This window comes from Rutidosis leptorrhynchoides, chromosome 9 (genome assembly GCF_046630445.1).
Source record: "Rutidosis leptorrhynchoides isolate AG116_Rl617_1_P2 chromosome 9, CSIRO_AGI_Rlap_v1, whole genome shotgun sequence".
Taxonomy (NCBI): Eukaryota; Viridiplantae; Streptophyta; class Magnoliopsida; order Asterales; family Asteraceae; genus Rutidosis; species Rutidosis leptorrhynchoides.
The window spans coordinates 9,923,664-9,945,199 of record NC_092341.1 but is presented as its reverse complement, the minus strand read 5'-3'; the positions used below and the strand labels follow the sequence as shown (position 1 = coordinate 9,945,199).

General features: G+C 34.7%; 1 long non-coding RNA gene across 1 annotated transcript; it reads right to left on the bottom strand.

The window, feature by feature from the left end:
* Positions 1-14,702: 14,702 nt before the first annotated feature.
* LOC139867699 (uncharacterized) lies at positions 14,703-16,126 on the bottom strand. The gene is made up of 2 exons (XR_011765920.1): positions 15,982-16,126; positions 14,703-15,008 (listed from the first exon to the last, which is right to left on the bottom strand). It is a non-coding gene; the product is annotated as an uncharacterized lncRNA (long non-coding RNA).
* Between the last annotated feature and the right edge of the window lie 5,410 nt (positions 16,127-21,536).

The window sequence follows — 21,536 nt, the reverse complement described above, 5'->3', positions numbered from 1 at the left end:
CATAAAGCATGAAATATAGCACACAATAACTTTGATACAAGATAGTTGTGAAGATAATTCTAGCTAGTACACAAGTCGTTCAGCAAAGGTAATAAAGACAAATAATTCATACGTCCAGAAACAAGTCATGCATTCTGGTTTTACTAGGACTACTTCCCATCCTTGGTCTTGTGGAACATAACCGTTATGGCCGTTGATAAGACAGCGTGGTGTAACTTCGTCAAAGGGACGAGGGTTACGTAATGACCAACAGTCTCGTAATAACCTAAAAACCTCATTTCTTACCCCAATTACCTACTCCGTCACTTGTGGGAACGTTTTATTTAATAGTTGTAGCCCGATGTTCTTTTTCTCACTTTGGTGAAAAGCGAACATTACTAACCCGTAAGCATAGCATGCTTCTTTATGTTGTATGTTAGCCGCTTTTTCTAAATCATGAAGTCCTATATTCGGATACATTGAGTCAAAATAATTTCTTAACCCGTTGCGTAAAATAGCATTTGGGTTCCCCGTAATATATGTGTCAAAGTAAACACATCGTAACTTATGGGTTTCCCAATGTGATATCCCCCATCTTTCAAATGAAATTCTCTTATAAACCAAGGCATTCTTGGAACGTTCTTCGAATGTCTTACAAACTGATTTCGCCGTAAATAGTTGTGCCGAAGAATTCTGACCGACTCTAGACAAGATTTCATCAATCATGTCTCCGGGTAGGTCTCTTAAAATATTGGGTTGTCTATCCATTTTGTGTTTTTATACTGTAAAATAGACAAGAGTTAGATTCATAAAAAAAATACTTATTAATACAAGCAATTTTTACATATATCATAAAGCATAAGCACACTATATTACATATATTACACCACACGAATACAACTATCTTATTCCGACTCGCTCGTTTCTTCTTCTTCGGTTTTGGTTCGTTTTGCCAAGTTTCTAGGGATATATGATGTTCCCCTAATACGAGCTGTCGTTTTCCACAACGGTTTAGAAAAACCTGGTGGTTTAGAGGTTCCCGGGTCATTGTTACAACTTAAGGGCTTCTGGGGTTGACGATACATATAAAGTTCATCGGGGTTGGAATTAGATTTCTCTATTTTTATGCCCTTTCCCTTATTATTTTCTTTTGCCTTTTTAAATTCAGTTGGGGTAATTTCTATAACATCATCGGAATTCTCGTCGGAATCCGATTCATCGGAGAATTGGTAATCCTCCCAATATTTTGCTTCCTTGGCGGAAACACCATTGACCATAATTAACCTTGGTCGGTTGGTTGAGGATTTTCTTTTACTTAACCGTTTTATTATTTCCCCCACCGGTTCTATTTCCTCCTCCGGTTCCTCCTCTTCCGATTCTGATTCTTCTTCCGGTTCTGATTCTTCTTCCGGTTCTTCTTCGGGAACTTGTGAATCAGTCCAATATATATTCGACTCTTCGTTATTATTAGGTGAGTCAATGGGATTTGTGCTAGAGGTAGACATCTATCATACAATATCAAACATGTTAAGAGATTAATATATCACATAATATATACATGTTAATAATATATAGTTTCCAACAAAAATGTTAAGCAATCATTTTTAAAGAAAACACGGTCGAAGTCCAGACTCACTAATGCATCCTAACAAACTCGATAAGACACACTAATGCAAATTTTATGGTTCTCTAAGACCAACGCTCGGATACCAACTGAAATGTCCCGTTCTTATTGATTAAAAACGTTCCATATTAATTGATTTCGTTGCGAGGTTTTGACCTCTATATGAGACGTTTTTCAAAGACTGCATTCATTTTTAAAACAAACCATAACCTTTATTTCATAAATAAAGGTTTAAAAAGCTTTACGTAGATTATCAAATAATGATAATCTAAAATATCTTGTTTACACACGACCATTACATAATGGTTTACAATACAAATATGTTACATCGAAAACAGTTTCTTGAATACAGTTTTTATACAATATCATACAAACATGGACTTCAAATCTTGTCCTTATTTTAGTATGCAACAGCGGAAGCTCTTAGTATTCACTTGAGAATAAACATGCTTTAAACGTCAACAAAAATGTTGGTGAGTTATAGGTTTAACCTATATATATCAAATCGCAACAATAGACCACAAGATTTCATAATTCAATACACATCCCATACATAGAGATAAAAATCATTCATATGGTGAACACCTGGTAACCGACATTAACAAGATGCATATATAAGAATATCCCCATCATTCCGGGACACCCTTCGGATATGATATAAATTTCGAAGTACTAAAGCATCCGGTACTTTGGATGGGGTTTGTTAGGCCCAATAGATCTATCTTTAGGATTCGCGTCAATTAGGGTGTCTGTTCCCTAATTCTTAGATTACCAGACTTAATAAAAAGGGGCATATTCGATTTCGATAATTCAACCATAGAATGTAGTTTCACGTACTTGTGTCTATTTTGTAAATCATTTATAAAACCTGCATGTATTCTCATCCCAAAAATATTAGATTTTAAATGTGGGACTATAACTCACTTTCACATATTTTTACTTCGTCGGGAAGTAAGACTTGGCCACTGGTTGATTCACGAACCTATAACAATATATACATATATATCAAAGTATGTTCAAAATATATTTACAACACTTTTAATACATTTTGATGTTTTAAGTTTATTAAGTCAGCTGTCCTCGTTAGTAATCTACAACTAGTTGTCCACATTTAGATGTACAGAAATAAATCGATAAATATTATCTTGAATCAATCCACGACCCAGTGTATACGTATCTCAGTATTGATCACAACTCAAACTATATATATTTTGGAATCAACCTCAACCCTGTATAGCTAACTCCAACATTCACATATAGAGTGTCTATGGTTGTTCCGAAATATATATAGATGTGTCGACATGATAGGTCGAAACATTGTATACGTGTCTATGGTATCTCAAGATTACATAATATACAATACAAGTTGATTAAGTTATGGTTGGAATAGATTTGTTACCAATTTTCACGTAGCTAAAATGAGAAAAATTATCCAATCATGTTTTACCCATCACTTCTTCATTTTAAATCCGTTTTGAGTGAATCAAATTGCTATGGTTTCATATTAAACTCTATTTTATGAATCTAAACAGAAAAAGTATAGGTTTATAGTCGGAAAAATAAGTTACAAGTCATTTTTGTAAAGGTAGTCATTTCAGTTGAAAGAACGACGTCTAGATGACCATTTTAGAAAACATACTTTCACTTTGAGTTTAACCATGATTTTTGGATATAGTTTCATGTTCATAATAAAAATCAATTTCCCATAATAACAACTTTTAAATCAAAGTTTATCATATTTTTTAATTAACTAACCCAAAACAGCCCGCGGTGTTACTACGACGGCGTAAATCCGGTTTTACGGTGTTTTTCGTGTTTCCAGGCTTTAAATCATTAAGTTAGCATATCATATAGATATAGAACATGTGTTTAGTTTATTTTAAAAGTCAAGTTAGAAGGATTAACTTTTATTTGCGAACAAGTTTAGAATTAACTAAACTATGTTCTAGTGATTACAAGTTTAAACCTTCGAATAAGATAGCTTTATATGTATGAATCGAATGATGTTATGAACATCATTACTACCTCAAGTTCCTTGGATAAACCTACTGGAAATGAGAAAAATGTATCTAGCTTCAAAGGATCCTTGGATGGCTTGAAAGTTCTTGAAGCAGAATCATGACACGAAAACAATTTCAAGTAAGATTTCCACTCGAAATAAGATTGTTATAGTTATAGAAATTGAATTAAAGTTTGAATATGATTATTATCTTGTATTAGAAAGATAACCTACTGTAAGTATCAAAGGTTTCTTGATCTTGGATGATTACTTGGAATGGATTTAGAAAACTTGGAAGTAAACTTGCAATCTTGGAAGTATTCTTGATTTTATGAAACTAGAACTTTTGGAATTTATGAAGAACACTTAGAACTTGAAGATAGAACTTGAGAGAGATCAATTAGATGAAGAAAATTGAAGAATGAAAGTGTTTGTAGGTGTTTTTGGTCGTTGGTGTATGGATTAGATATAAAGGATATGTAATTTTGTTTTCATGTAAATAAGTCATGAATGATTACTCATATTTTTGTAATTTTATGAGATATTTCATGCTAGTTGCCAAATGATGGTTCCCACATGTGTTAGGTGACTCACATGGGCTGCTAAGAGTTGATCATTGGAGTATATATATCAATAGTACATACATCTAAAAGCTGTGTATTGTACGAGAACGAATACGAGTGCATACGAGTAGAATTGTTGATGAAACTGAAAGAGGATGTAATTGTAAGAATTTTTGTTAAGTAGAAGTATTTTGATAAGTGTCTTGAAGTCTTTAAAAAGTGTATGAATACATATTAAAACACTACATGTATATACATTTTAACTGAGTCATTAAGTCATCGTTAGTCGTTACATGTAAATGTTGTTTTGAAACCTTTAGGTTAACGATCTTGTTAAATGTTGTTAACCCATTGTTTATTATAACAAATGAGATGTTAAATTGTTATATTATCATGATATTATGATATATAATATATCTTAGTATGATATATATACAGTTAACTATAATCGTTACATATATGTCTCGTTTCGAAATCATTAAGTTAGTAGTCTTATTTTTACATATGTATTTCATTGTTAATACACTTAATAATATATTTACTTATCATTTAACATAATTAACCAAGTGTATCAATATCTTAATATGATTCATATGTACCTAGTAAGACGTTGTTATAACGATAATCGTTATATATATCGTTTTCGAGTTTCTTAATTTAATAGTCTCATTTTTATGTATATAACTCATTGTTAAAATACCTAATGAGATACATACTTATAATAAAATCATGTTAACTATATATATAACCATATATATGTCATCGTATAGTTTTTACAAGTTTTAACGTTCGTGAATCACCGGTCAACTTGGGTGGTCAATTGTCTATATGAAACCTATTTCAATTAATCAAGTCTTAACAAGTTTGATTGCTTAACATGTTGGAAACACTTAATCATGTAAATAACAATTTAATATATATATAAACATGGAAAAGTTCGGGTCACTACAAAAACCTTTGATTTAAATATACATTTATGGTGTGCCTTTTCAAAAGAATGCAATGTTTACAAAACGTATCATATAGAGGTCAAATACCTCGCAATGAAATCGATGAATGACGTGTTCGTCCATATGGATTTGGAGCGATCGTCACATGATGTTACCTTTGATGAAGATTCGGTCTATGGCAAACCGAAAACGGGGAGTCAAAAATCGGATCAAGTTATTCTTGACGATGTTTCTCTTGATGATCTTGCGGGTTCTAGTGGGAGTTCAGAGAATAATGAATTGCCGATTAATGGTGATGGGTCGGATCTTGACAATGATGCGGATGGTTCGGATAGCGGTGATAATTTCGAACATAGTGCGAGTTCTAGTGATGAGGAGGCTACTAATGAAACCGGTCCAACCATACCGGTTGCTCCTATACTTAGACGCTCGACTAGAGAGCCCAAACCTAATCCTAGGTATTCTACATAAACGAACTACTTGCTCTATATCGAGAATGGTGAACCCGAAAGTTACTTTGAAACAAGAAAGTCCAAGGAATCCATACAATGGGAGCTTGCTATGAAAGAAGAGATGGAGTCACTTGAGAAGAACAAGACTTGGTCACCAGTGAAATTACCTCATGATAAAAAGGGGTTGCAAAACAAATGGGTGTATAGAATAAAGAATGAGGTGGATGGCAAAAAGAGGTACAAAGCACGATTAGTGGTTAAAGGGTTTCAACTTAGGAAAGGAGTTTACTACCAAGAGATATTTTCACCGGTGGTGAAGATGACTACTATTCGTTTACTACTATTCGTTTGGTACTTTCGTTGGTAAGATCCGAGGACATACATCTACAACAACTAGATGTGAAGACCGCATTCTTATACGAGGATCTTGATGAGGAGATCTATATGCTGCAACCCGAGGGCTTTGAGGTAAAGGGTGAAGAGAATTGGGTTTGTATGTTAAAGAAAATTTTGTATGGATTGAAGCAAGCATCTCAGCAATGGTACTTGAGATTTGATGAATTATGAAGAAGGTTGGTTTTGCAAAATGTGAAGCGGACCATTGTTGTTACTTGAAGAAATTCAAGTCTTCTTACATAATCTTATTGTTATACGTTGATGACATGTTGCTTGCGGGTTCTGACATGTCTGAGATCAATAAGTTGAAAGATATGCTTTCAAAAGAGTTCGAGATGAAGGATCTTGGTAGTGCTAAGAAAATACTTGTAATGAGTATTGTGCGTGATCGTGCTAAAGGTGTTCTATACTTGTCTCAATCCAAATATATTGAGAAAGCAGTAGAAAAGTTTAATGTTGATAAAGCAAAAGCTCGATCTATGCCTTTGGGCAGCGCGATGAAGTTATCGAAGAATCAATCACCTAAAACAGAAGAAGAAAAGTGGAGATGGAAAATGTTCCGTATAGATCGTCCGTGGAAAGTATTATGTATGCCATGGTTTGTACGAGACCGGATATAGTTCATGCATTGGGAGTTGTAAGTCGTTATATGTCTAATCCGGAGAAAGAGCATTGAGAAGCGGTCAAATGGTTGCTTAGTTATTTGAAAGGTATTTCTAGTATGGGATTGTGTTTCACTAAGGGCAATGTTGTACTTAGAGGTTATGCGGATGCAAATTTGGGTGGATTTGGTGATTGGGTAAGAGTACTACGGGATATGTGTTCATGGTAGGTAAGACGGCGGTTAGTTGAATGTCCAGACTACAAAGGAGTGTTGCTTTGCCAACCACCGAGGCCGAGTATATGACTATTGCGGAAGCTTCTAAAGAGCTTGTTTAGTTGAAGAACTTCATGTGTGAGTTCTGTAAAAGACAAGACAATTGCGTCTTATATTATGACAACCAAAGTGCAATCAAACTCGCGAAGAATCCTGTATTTCATAATTGTACGAAACACATTGATTTGAGGTATCATTTTATTCGAGAACGTATTGAGAATGGTACTTTGATATTGGAGAAAGTCCTTTGTACGAAGAATCCCGCAGATATGTTTACTAAGGTGGTGTCAACAGACAAGTTGAGGTTTTGTATAGCCTCAACGGGTCTTCTCATGAACTAATGAGAAGGTGGTGACCGACTTGGGAGATAGAGAGATGATGATTCGATTATAAAAAAAGTGTTGAAGACCTTGGATCGAAAGTCTGCTTATCCGGCTTATGGGATAAGAGTGTGCGTGTCCCAAATAGAGTTTGGAGGTAAAGGGTGCTTTGGCGATCTTGGTTAGTTTGTTGATATGATGGGTTGACAAAGTGAGTCATGGTTTTGACTATCTTCAAGTGGGAGATTGTTGGATGTGAAGGATATCAAAACAAGACGAAGAAAACGATTCAAGGGAAGAGGCGCGCCGCGGCCTAACACATGAACAGAGCATCAAATTGAAGAAAGCTTATGTCCTGGATTTTGCCTTGGAGGCGCGGCTAGTGCCTGACGGGAATTTCCAAAACTAAGTTTTTCTTGTTCTCCAAGTTGGTTCCTAGTTGTTTTTTGCCTATATAAGCATCATATTGTAACCCTTATGTATACACACGAATTATATCAATAAAATCTCTCTAGTTGGTCCGTGTATTAAAGTAATTGACATTCGATTACATATATCCACGTTAAATCTCGCATTCTTTAATTTCTCATTATTGTTCTTTCGTTTGTCGATTGCGGAAGGGTAATTAACTGGAATTACTCTATTGTTTGGGTCCTATAATCCTTACACAAGTATGGTCATCAAATTGAAGAACTTGAAATAATTGAACATGAGGGATTTAAAAAGATGAAGCTAACTATGAATGATAAATCCGAGAAACTTGTGTCGGTGGAAGATTTGTATACACTTGGTATGTTGGATTGGAAGGATATTGCTATATTGTCAAGGTCTGTGAAGGATAATGATTTCAAATTATTGGTTAAATGTGAGATTATTAGAATCTTAGAATTTGTAAAAGAAAATAAGTTTGTCAGTGAGTCGAATTATGATAGCTTATGTTTTTGCATTGGGATTACACAAAAAGGCAAATCAGCTGATCTTGCAAAAGCAAAAAAAGGATGGGACAAGGGTTTACAAAGTACCAGAAGGGATAACATTTGTGGACATGAAGTATGTGAAAGAACCATGATGTGAGGGATTTTGCAAAAAAAAATCCAAATGGAGTGGAATGCTTTCAGCGTATGTCTACACTTCATACTCAATCCGTAACTCAAAATATAGCATTGCGAGAAGAATGTCAAGACGTCTCATGCTTACCGTTTAAAAAAAATTGATCAGCTGGTAATATGGTGGTGTAAATGTACACACCATCAAAGCAGTCAAATGACTTGCAAAATTTGCAGACCAAATCATCGTTGAACATTAAATATATGAAAACATGTCTGATGAAGAACTTAGCCTTAGTTTAGATGATTTGAGGAAGAAGCTAAAACAACAACAAAAGGTTGAAAAGAAAAGAAAAAGATAGTTTGTAGGCATTTGATTGTGTATGATTAATTATATGTTGTATATTAATATGATTGTTGACGATGAAAAATTTCACAAGACATATTGTATGTTGTATATTAATATTAATATATTAATATGTTTGTAGCGGTTTTATTATAAGTATTAGTGTATAATATGCCTTGCCCCACTATTTGGATGGAGATTTAGTATATTAAGTAATGTAGTAGAAACAAATTCCGAAATATATATAATCAAAATAAACTAATTTAGTTAAAATGTTATATAGCGTTTTTGTTATACAATGCAACACAATAAATGAATTAAACAATGCAACATAATTAATGAAACACCACTAACAAATAAAACAACAACTCCAAATGTCAGCTTCAACTTGATCATACGCACGTATATGTTGAATGATCTTAAAACAATGCATCAACTTTGATCAACTACTTTAGTTTTAAGCCTATCACCTATTTTCTGAGTTCCCAACTACTCGATATATGACGAAATAAACAACTCATGTAATTGCCCATTACTCCACTTGTCTATCATATTTGTCTTCTAGAGTGGGTTCCAATTTCATTAAATGGTAAGTATACACCGCATAGAGTCAAGTACTGCATACCTAAACTCAAATTTAAAAACTTATAGATATATAGTTGGTGGATATGATGGTAACAAGTAGATCGCATTGGTGGAATCTTTTGACACTCGAATGGATTTTTATGGGTGTCTTTTATGGGATAAAAATAGCCATCAGATCACCATGTGACTCATAACCAGAGGAGAGTGGGATACTATCGATCTAACTCCATATTTATAGAGATATCCTCCAACTGCTTTAATATGAGGGCCTGTAGCAGTGGATAAATGCCCTAATAACAAACCTGTAACTGGTGGTGTTCTGTTGGCAGTCGCGTAACAATGATAAAGATACGTCTTTCAATGATCCCAATCATAATGCTCAATACTCTCCGTCATATATTATAACAGATACACCTAATGATGGTCGGAAGCGCCCTCACAAAACTTTTGTTTATAAACAAACCAAGGCGTTGAATTTTTATTCAACGACGTAGTTTGTGTGTAAAAACACAGATTTTGTGAAGCCACTTCCGACCAACATGAGATGCTTCTGTTATAGTATATGAATGGGAGTACTCTGAGCATTATGATTGGGATTGCGAGAAAACTTATCTTTATCATTGCTACGTGTATTGCTAATGACGCACACCAGGTCAAGGTTTGTACTTGATGTATGTTGTTGTATAATAAAATAGACCCATAAGAATCCATTCTAGTGTCAAAAAATCCCAGCGTTACGACCTACTTATTACCAACATACCACCAACAGTGTATTTGTAATTTTATAAGTTTAATAAAATTTAATTATGAAGTACTTTACTCTTGCAGTGTACACTTACCATTTGGTAAAAATGGAACCACTAAGAGTCACATATGATAGACAAGTGGAGTAAGATGGACGGTTACCTGAGTTGTTATTTTCTTTATCTATCTATCAAGGTTGCAGGGGAACCGAGGAACAGGAGAATGCGGTGAACGACTTGATAAGATCTTGCAACAAATGATAGATCATCGAGAATTTAAAGATATCGTTCGCAAGATCAATTATTTTGAAAAATAAAATAGATGAGTTATCCTGAAAAATTCAAGATTCAGTTGATGAGTTGCTTTAAGCTCGTGAAACATATTTTTTTGTTTTGTAAAGTTTATGTGTTTTGAGTACCACGCACTGCGCACAACGCACCATGCACCACGCATCACGATCTATGCGAGGTGCGTGTTGTACATGATTCGAAATTGGGGGTGATGTGATGATGGAGGTGGTGGTGATGAAGGTGGTGGTGAACGGTGGGGTGTTTCTAGGGATATGTTGCCGAAATCACCTTTACCTTTGGAGCTATCCCCGCCCGATTGTTGTGGAGGTGGTGATGTTGTTGGTGGGTGATGGTGGTATTCATGCAATAAATCATAAGTAAGTTGGCTGATACATTCGTAATTAAAGTATTTGCTTGGCATTTAACGTGTTGATTGTCGATAAAAATAAGAAAAAAGTAGATTCCGGACCCAAGTTTTTGCCTTTTAAGATCTTGATAATCGAAAAAATGTCAGGAAATCTTATCATGAATAGCCTAACATATCCGCACCACGCACGAACCAACACGCACTATGCGTGGTACTCAATGTGTGATGCCCGTTGAGTGGTATACTACTATATCCACTAAGGATGATCGCTGATCACGTATCACGCACCAAGTTACACGCATCATGTGTGGTGCGTGATACGTGGTCAGATAGAATTTTTTCAGTTACCTTAATTTGAGAACATATTACTAAACAATTTCAGAAATGGGGGCATTTTTACCGATTTTCCTTTAAAGAAATACATTAAGAAATTATGGAATATGACTTTGGCCAGCTCATTCGTATGAGTTGCTTTCAAGTTTAAGTTGAATATAAGAAATATGTAACTTGACATTAACGTGTACATATGACAAATTGTTATTTAATTCGCACTAAACGTGTTTTGGCATTCATAAACTGGACAGAACAGTAAACATTTTTAAGCTGTAAACTGAAAATGAAGGTTTAAAACAAATCAATATTCAATATTGATTGATAATATTACAAAAGTATGATGCAGGTAACAATTTCAGTTTATGTATTTATTAGACGACACAAACCGAAATCATGTATTCAATAAACAACATATACTATATTTTTTATTTGTTTGAATTGTAAGGAGACTTTGACATGTATTTTTTGATTTGTCTAAAATGATTTTCTTCGATATTAAGGCGACTTGTTTTCCGAAGTTACCACATAGCATGCACAATAGCAATTGGGTGGCGGTGGTGCATCTGTTAGACAACATAGACACGGTGGATAATGAGGGTTCTGATACAACTCTGCATAAACAAAATGTAGAAAATTAGGCACAAGATGTATTAAAGGATAAGGTAGAAAATAGTCGAACACATAAATATATTACGTTATGATCAGCATAAGTGTATCAGGTTACAACTACAACAATTCTAGTCTAATACGGCGACAACTTTTCGCCACATTAGACCACATGTCGCCACAATATCCTCTTTTGCGGCAACAAATACGTCACAAAAATGTTGCCGCAATAGATCCGTCACTTTAGATATTTTGCGGCCTCTTTTGTGGCGACACACGTGGGGCCCACAACCGTTTAAAGAAAAGGTAAAAGAAATTCTAAAATATGGTTTGCAGCGACAAATTGTGGCGACAATTTGGTTTCAAATAAAAAAGAAAAATTAACTCAATTATGACGTCATCTGACGTCATATGTTATTAGCGGCCACATATTTGTGGCGACAAATTGGTGGTAAAAAATATTTATTCAATTTATTTTTAAATTCAGAAATTATCATTTGTGGCGATTCAGTTTGGCGATATGTCGCCACAAATAGAAAAAATCTGCATAACCTGCTTTGGTTTTTCCTGCTTCCCACCCGGAAATGCCGGGTTTTCTTCCCAGATACAAAACCTGTTATTGCTTGTTTTCTAACAAATCAAAGAAACAAATCTACTACAAACTAAACGTTTCCGATAACACAAATTACAATCGTTTAACATACGAACTACATACCCAATTGTTCAAAATATCATATGTTTAACATACGAAATACATACCCAATTGTTCAAAATATCATATGTTTAACATACGAATTAGATACTAAAATCTAAACACCAAAGTCAAGCCAAAGATCCCGATGCACCATCGCTACCATCACCATATCCATCATCTTCATCACTATTACCACAGTTTTCCTCGTCCTCGGCATCAACATATATGTAGGGCTCTTTCCCTTTACCTACTGCATCATATACGTAGGCCTCTTTCCCTTTACCTACCGCGTCATAGAGTTTCGAGGTGTAATTCTCATGGTAGTGCACCATTTGTTCATTCATCTTCTTTTGGAATATCTTTTCCATTTTCTCCATTATCTTCTTCTGATCCTCGGCCCGTAAAGCCTCAACCTCGTCCAAAGTATAATATCGTTTGCTCATTTGGGCTGTGGAGGTCGTGGATGTAGACGATGAGGGTATTCTCATCCCAATACCTCTCCTCCAACCACGTGTTTCGCCCAAAACCTCCGCCATAATCTCTATCTCACTCAGATTGGGCTTCTCTTTCTGAAGTTCTTGCATTGAAATTAGTACTAAGATTTTACTAAGATTAGTACTAAGATTTTACAACCCAACTCAAAAAAAATCAACAGTAGCAAAGTTCACCCAAAACAAGCAGTAGCATCAAATTTTGATTTTTACCAATTCCTTGCCTAAAAAGTTGGATGTACCTCATACAAATATCAATATACGACTCACTTAAATGAAAAAGTCAAGCAATTTGATTTGATAATAGTAATTCAAATTCAGAGCCAAAAGTACTAAACATAATTTATTTAAGATAAAAACATAGATGCATAAAAATCGTGAGGTAGAAAATTCAAGACTCTAGTTATAAAACTAGTTCAAGAATTAATTTCATACAATTCATACAAATCCGGAGTTTAAACATATTATATATTATGTTCATAGAGGCAAAGGAGGGCTGTCGCCTCCTCAAAATTTGGGGCTATCTGTGTAATTTTTGTAGTATTTGAGGGATAAATTTAATTTTATATACTCTTAGCCATCTTAAAAAATCACAGGCGTACACCTTTTTAGGAATCCAAACGTCTCTTAAATCTTCTACAAGAGCGTTTTCAACAATTTCCCAAATCAAATCACTTTGACACATGCAACTCATCCGTTTATACACGTACACTTTTGTTATTTTTCATTTATTAGTGTTGCTACTTGCTAGTGTATCAAACTCCTAATTACATTAATACCCAATTTGTTCGTTATACTTTTATACAAATTATATATTATGTTCATATAATATTTCAGTTTGATTTTTTTAGCACTTGAGTTTATATTGCTTGTTATTAATTTACATTCTAGTACAACCGTAGCTTAGCTACTTAAACACAAACATACAAATTTATCACATTTTAAGAAAATTACATCATACATAAAGCTTAAAGTGATTTTGTAAATTTTTCGTGTTCATGTATCTTTGTAAATAAATAAATAACCTAATAATAAGATACATAATGTAAATAAACAAATTATCATCATACAAACCAAAGAAACACAGATAATTGAAAAAATTCGTCACAATCAAAGTGAGAAACAAAAAAGCCAAAAAAAACCCTAACTTTTTATACATACTTTACAACCAACAACAAGAATCATAAAATAGATATCAATTGCAAGAATAAAGAAGAATAGAAAACGAACCTGAGAACAACGTCGGTGATTAGTGCGTGAATTGTAAGGAATATGGACCAAAGTGAGAAAGCGTGAAAGAGTACTAAAATGATAAAAAGGTTGGAAGGGAATTAGAAAATATTGGATGGTGAAAGGAAAAGGTTTAAGAGATATAAATCATTTAATGAAATGCGGAGGGAAAATTCCCGCTAAATTGTACTCCAAAATATTGAGTGAAAATAAAGAGGGCCCAGTTAAGAACTTTTCATTTACCTTATAATTAAATTAAACAATAAAATAAAATAAATAAATGAGTCACTAAATCTGTACTTTATTGGCACGAAAGGAGATGTAAAATTAAATTTGTGGCAACTTTTGCGGCAACATTAGTGGCGACAAGTCGTCACAATAGGTATGGCGGGAAATTTTCCCTCCACTTAATAATTTTTGCAATTTGGAGAGAAAAAAATTAAATGAAATAAAAATAAAAAATATACAATTGCGACAACTTTTAGTGGCGACATGTCGCCACAATTAAAAAAACTCAACCTTTGACCAGGTTTTTATTAAGAAAAATGGAAAAGAAATGTAAAATTAAATTTGCGGCGACTTTTTTGGCGACATGTCGCCACAAAAGTTAAGTTTGACTCAACAAGTCAAAAAGTAGGATTTTTTTGTCGTTTAGCGGGTTGTTTGTGGCGAAATTTTTGTCGCCACAAATGATTTCGTGGCAAAAGAACGAATTTCTTGTAGTGAAACGTGTTTTGGCATTCATAAACTGGACAGAACAGTAAACATTTTTAAGCTGTAAACTGAAAATGAAGGTTTAAAACAAATCAATATTCAATATTGATTGATAATATTACAAAAGTATGATGCAGGTAACAATTTCAGTTTATGTATTTATTAGACGACACAAACCGAAATCATGTATTCAATAAACAACATATACTATATTTTTTATTTGTTTGAATTGTAAGGAGACTTTGACATGTATTTTTTGATTTGTCTAAAATGATTTTCTTCGATATTAAGGCGACTTGTTTTCCGAAGTTACCACATAGCATGCACAATAGCAATTGGGTGGCGGTGGTGCATCTGTTAGACAACATAGACACGGTGGATAATGAGGGTTCTGATACAACTCTGCATAAACAAAATGTAGAAAATTAGGCACAAGATGTATTAAAGGATAAGGTAGAAAATAGTCGAACACATAAATATATTACGTTATGATCAGCATAAGTGTATCAGGTTACAAATTTGAGTCGATCCTCATATAGTTCGTGCATGTCAACCAGATTTTGTTCAATAAACATTGAAGTTTCAGAGCAAGAATTATAAGAGGAATTTCCCTAGTTTAATTTAGAAAGATAGCAACACGCGATATAGAGTAAAAATAATTTTTCAACTTTTCCAATTGTTTTACAATTTTATATATAGAAGTTTCATGCGTAATAAAACGTACGATTCACGGATAAAGAAAAGAGAGAATGATGCGTACGAAGAGAAGTTAAAGAGGTCGCATTAGATCCTTGGTGCATGGTATGCGATACAATGATGATAAAGATGAAGAAGAAAATAATTGTACTAGAGTTAATCTTTAAGTTATGATAGAATGTGAATATTGAAAGTTTGGTGTCACGTGCAATATATATGAGAGTTTTGTCTGACTTTGATAAAGTCAATGATCAAGTCATTGCTCCAGCCATGTAAAATATATTTTCCATATCATATAAAACAACATTAAATAAACTACTCCTCATTCTCAATAAATATTTTGTTTTATCCTCTATAAAAACAATACTCAGGGCCGACCCTAGGGTAAAATTTGATGGGCGACTCCATTGGGCATCAACACAGAGACAGAAGGGTCGTCAAATTGTGTCTTTGATTTTGTTCTTTTTAGAAATTTATGGAGTATTAAGTTGTAGAGGGAAGCGGAATTAAACAAACAAGTTATATTCCCCACTTTAATTTAGAAATATAACAACACGAATATAAAGAAAAAAACTTTTCTAATTGTTTTACTTTCATCTAGAATTTCAAATACGGAGTACAAAAGTTTCATGCATAATAAAACAGTTCACAAATAAAGAAAAGAGAGAATGATACATACGACGGGAAGTTAAAGAAGTTGCATCGGATTGTTGGTGCATGGGATGCGATAAGACAGCAATAAAGATGAAGAAGAAAATAATTGTACTAGAGTTAAGTGATTTACTTGCCATATATTATCTCTCTAAATGAAAAGTTAATCTATAACTTTGAATGGAATGTGAATATTGGAGGTTTGGTGCCACATGCAATATATAGGAAAGTTTTGTTTGACTTTGATAAGGTCAATGGTCAAGTCATTGCTTCGAGTTGGACTACACGTTATGGTTAGGACTTTATGGTGTGGTAGTTTTGTGGAAAAAGTTGTATGCTAATATGTAGTGCGTAGTTTGAACGAAATAAGTTTGTTATAGTCGTTATTGTAAATTATTGCCGGGTAATTTCCGTTAATCTAATGTTTGAAGGAAAAAGAAAACTATTTGATGTTGACATTCCTTGAAAATTGTTAACTTTGAGTGTTTGATTTACTATTAAACTATAATATAGTAATATTTTTTAACCCGTAAATTTACGGAAACGGAACATGAACATAAACATGAACTATTTTTTGTTAATTTTTCAGTACCTTAAGATTTTAAAAATTTTAGACGTCCATAGCATTTCATCAATGATATCAATGCAGGCATATCAAGTAGTCCCCAAGGGGATCTAGTCGATGCATTAACATGGTTTTGGGAGAGGGAAGAAATTTGAAGGGGTTGTAATGCTTCTTTTATCATACTAGTCCCCAAGAAATCTAACCCACTAGGACTCGGTGAATATCGATCAATTAGTCTCATTGGAGGTTACTACAAAATCATTGCAAAAGTCATCTCAAATAGACTTAGGAAAGTAATACCCTCCCTCGTGGGCCTTGAGCAAAGTGCATTCATCAAGGGGCATTATATTCTTGATGGCACTCTTATCACAAATGAAACAATTGAGTATTCTTCAAAGTTGACTTTGAGAAGACTTCGATAGTCTTAATTGGCGTTTCCTTTTTAAAGTAATGAAATGCATGGATTTTGATGATAAATGGATAAAATGGATCTCCTCATGTTTAAAGTCGGCCTCAATATCCGTATTAGTTAATGGTGCTCCAACAAATGAATTCCATCTTGGTAGAGGGGTTCGCCAAGGCGATCCACTCTCGCCTTTTTTGTTCATCATCACAGCAGAGGGACTAAATATTTTGACTAAGACGGCTTTAGACAAAAGTCTCTTCAAAGGGGTTGAAGTGGGTAAAGATGGGGGGGGGGGGGGGGGGGGGGGTGTGTGTTTAAATGTCGGGTGTCTAAAATGCAAAAACCTTGCTCTACTCGGGAAATGGTGGTGGCGTTTTAAAACCGAAAATAATTCTCTTTGGGTCAAACTAATCAAAAGCATCTACGGTGCTTGTGGCGGGTTGATGACGGGGAGCGAGGTCACCCATTCCTCTTCGTCGTCCGTTTGGTGTAATATTGTAAATGCAGGAAATTCCATGGAAGAATTGCAGGTACCTTTCAAGCATTCGTTTATCAAGTCTATCGGTGATGGCGGTTCAACGTTATTTTGGTCAGAACATTGGATTGGTGGGGATAAACTCAGCAACTTATTCCCTCGCATATATCGACTAGAAGTAGAAAAGCAGGTGGTTATCAAAAGCAGGTATCGTCACTTGTGTGGAATTGGATCCGTGAGCCTACTGGAAGAACAACTGGGGAACTTCAAAGGCTAACTGAATTGCTTTCATCTTCTTCGTTTTCTCACCGGTCATCAGTCAAGTCACTATCGAGCCTACTCGAAAAAAACATGCTGGAACATTTTTCTGCGCAACATAGTACCTTGAGAAACACAAAAAAGTGGAGATTTTCGTCTGGAGAGCACAAAAAAAGAGGCTACCGGTTCGACTCGAACTCGACAGAAGAGGCATTGATTTACATAGGGTGAGATGCCCCTTACGCGAGGATGAGTTAGAATCGGTGGAACACTTGCTCCTAAGATGTAACCGAGTAAATGAAATGTGGATTCGAATACTCAAATGGTGGGATTTAAACAACTATACCTTTACTAATCTATCAGATATGATAAATGGAGATGGTACATATTCGATGACAAGTAAGGGAAGCATGATTTAGCAAGCGGTAATATGGTGTTGTTTGTATATCATTTGGAGTCTCCGTAACAAGTTAGTGTTCCAATGTAAAAAATGGAACGCGCCGATGGTGCTAAATGAGATACAAACAAAAACGTTAGAGTGGATCCATCCGAGAGCAAAAAGATTCAACATCGATTGGTTAATTTGGATTTCCAAACCAAGCGGACTACTTTTCGACTCGTGATCAACAATTCAAACAGATACTATATTGTTCCATTCTATCGTGTTTGTATAGTCGTCACTGTATAGTCGAGTAGGTATATTTGCAACCTCTTATTTGTAACATTTCGAGTGTGATGTCCGGTCTAATTGAGCATCTATCTCTTGCTCTTTCGTGTTGATTAATAAAATTTGCTTTAAAAAAAAAAAAATATATTATATTTTATTGAAACAATCCATTATCCATTATATCGTATAAATTATCAATCACTATAAATTTTCAATACCATCGATTGTAACACATGTCTTTTTAAATAAAGCTTTGGTAACAAATAATAACGTGTCAAGTTTTTAAACCACCTTATAAAAAAAATACTCCGTACTACTTAATGTATTAAGCCTCGTAATAATTAGGGATGGCGCCCGCGGGTAACGGGCACGGGTTCTATATACCCGAGACCCGCCCGTCGGGTTTCTTTTTTGCATGTTGAAACCCGTTACCCGCCCACGGGTAAAAACTGTTAGATAATATGTTAGCCTAGTCCAATTATGTAATGGGCTTGGTCGAAAAAAAGGAAATAGAGTAAAAAAAAAAAAAATTATTTGCAGCATTGATTGAAGATTGTTTATGTCAACAGAGTTCCTTGCCCAAGTCCTGCTCAATCCTTAGGCAAAGCAAACGCCACGACGTATAAAAAAAAACGTTACGGAAAATGAAACGCAGTCAAGCAAGACGCAACAATATCAGCAAAATCAGTCTATTAAGTGCAACAAATGAAATTAAAAAAAAAGTTTATTTTTTGTCTTTATTTAATGTTTATTGTTTTGTTCCAGTCCGAACTTTCGCGATTTTGCCGTTCGAACTGTGGGGAGTGTTTGATAATAGGTTTGGCCCAAGTCTGATATGTGGACTTGAGTCCGTTAGGGTTGTCTAGGGTTTCTATATTCCTTGTATCGCTATAAATACGTATCAATGATAAAGTGATCTTCACGGGGTTTATATTATTCAACATGGTAATCAGAGCTTAGGTTTGATCCCGAGACCTATTTGACTGCCTCAAGCCGCTGTCTCTATACCGTCCCGTCAAATCTTCCTATCCCCATCTCAAAAAAAAAAAAAAAAAAAAAAAAAAAAAAAAACCCTACTAAACAAAAAAAATAAATAAACAAATAATACGGCCGTCGGAAGTTGTTTGAATGTTCCAGATGCGATTACATTCATAGCCAATCAACACAATTTTCCATCTCCATCTTTTTATTATTCATCATTGTTATTATTAGTTTTTTCCTTTTTCCTTGTAATTGTTCTCTACAACAATCTGGGTACAAAGTTACTGCCGGTCAGAAATCATATCAAATGTCAACTTACGGCCACTTTATTATCTCACGTTACTTTTCTAAAATAAAGGAATAAATAAATCAATCGGTGTGGGGCTGAGCCGCCTAACTTGACTAGATTCCAAACCCCGAAAAAAAAGAGGAATAAAAAAAACTATCTTGTTTTACAGCGTTGAAGAAGATTATATCGGTGATAAAAGTTCTAAGCCCAAGTTCTGCTCAATCCTTAGGCTAAGCAAAGCAAGCCACGACGTACCAGAAAAAAAGAAGCGCTACGAAAAAGGAAACGCAGTCAAGCAATGCAACCAAATCAGCGAATATCATTCTATTCGATGCAACGACAAAAAAATTGTCACTTTTGTTTATTTGTTAGTTTTTTTTTTTAACTTCAGTCCAAACTTTTGCGATTTCGCCGTTCGGACTGCGGGGGAGTATTAGATAATATGTTAGCCTAGTCCAATTATGTAATGGGCTTGGTCCATCTAGTTTTCTAGGGTTAGGACTCTATAAATAGGGGTTATGTAAACAATAATATTTACGGGTTTCATGATTCAACAAAAACTTTTCGCCCATGCCCGTGACCCGCGGGTACCCGTGACCCGCGGGTACCCGTGACCCGCGGGTAACCCATGTGTAATAATAATATACAACTTTTTATTAGAAAATTCAAATAATTTTATTAATATAAAATCATATGTACAAGCTATATGTATAATGTCGTGAAAATTAAGTTTTTTTACTTGTATATAATATCATATTTTTAATCGTTATTCATATAATACTAGTAAAATAGCTTTTAAATTTAATAATTGTAAGTGTCTATTCGTGGGTAAATTAAGAAAATTCTCATGTATTCACGGGTCGGTTTTTACCCGCGACGGATAGTACATACCCGCGACTCGCCCGCAACCCGTCGGGGGGTATAAATTTTTACCCGTATCCGTGCCCGCGGATAAGATTTAATGATTTTACCCGCCCATCACGGATCGAGTACCCGCGGGTCACGGGTTTTTTTTCGCCTATTGCCATTATTCTATTTGTTACTTATGCAAGTAAACTTTGACATATTGAACAACATATATGTGACGCCCCGTACAAAACCATCGTGTACGGATCATCAACAACAGGATCATTACAAGGTCAAACACTATATGTTATTTGAAAACCAGTTTTGCATTCATAAAAAGATAGCGTTTGCAAAAGATAACGTGACACAAAGGTCGTTACAAAGTCTTTATTTGAAAATAACATAAATTACGAATGCAAAAGAAAAGCTCTATGATTGAGACATCTCTAAGTAATGCAGCGGAATTCTAGCACAGCAGGTCCTTAACAGCAAGTTTAAACACCAAGACAGCAAGTCTAAACAGTCGAAGCAACAAACCTCTAAGCACCTGAGAAAACATGCTTAAAAACGTCAACAATAATGTTGGTGAACTATAGTTTAAGTTGTAACAGTAATGTAAGGTAGGCCACGAGATTTCAGTGTTTCAAAACAGTATGAAAAGTATATGTTTAACCGTGGGCACTTGGTAACTAACTTAACGTTTATAACCCCCTAAAAATACACTTAGCGAGTGCGTATGATTACGAAGTATTAAACACCCATTAAATGCTAGCGCGACTAGCCCGAGTGGGGATGTCAAACCCTATGGATCCATATCTAAGATTCGCGTTCACCGGTTCAAAAACCAATGACTAAACGTTACCGAGCTAAGATGAAAGTTTATGCCGTTGTATAACCCACACATATATAAAGTTTAAGTACTCGTGCCTAGTATGTAAAACGTAAAAAGCGCATGTATTCTCAGTCCCAAAATAGTTAAAGTAAAAAGGGATGCTATAACTCACAGTGATAAGACCGGTAAAGTCAATAATGAGAGTATGCAAGTAGTAAGTCGGTCCGAAAGGTCGTCAACCTAAGTCAAAGGTTACTAGGTCAG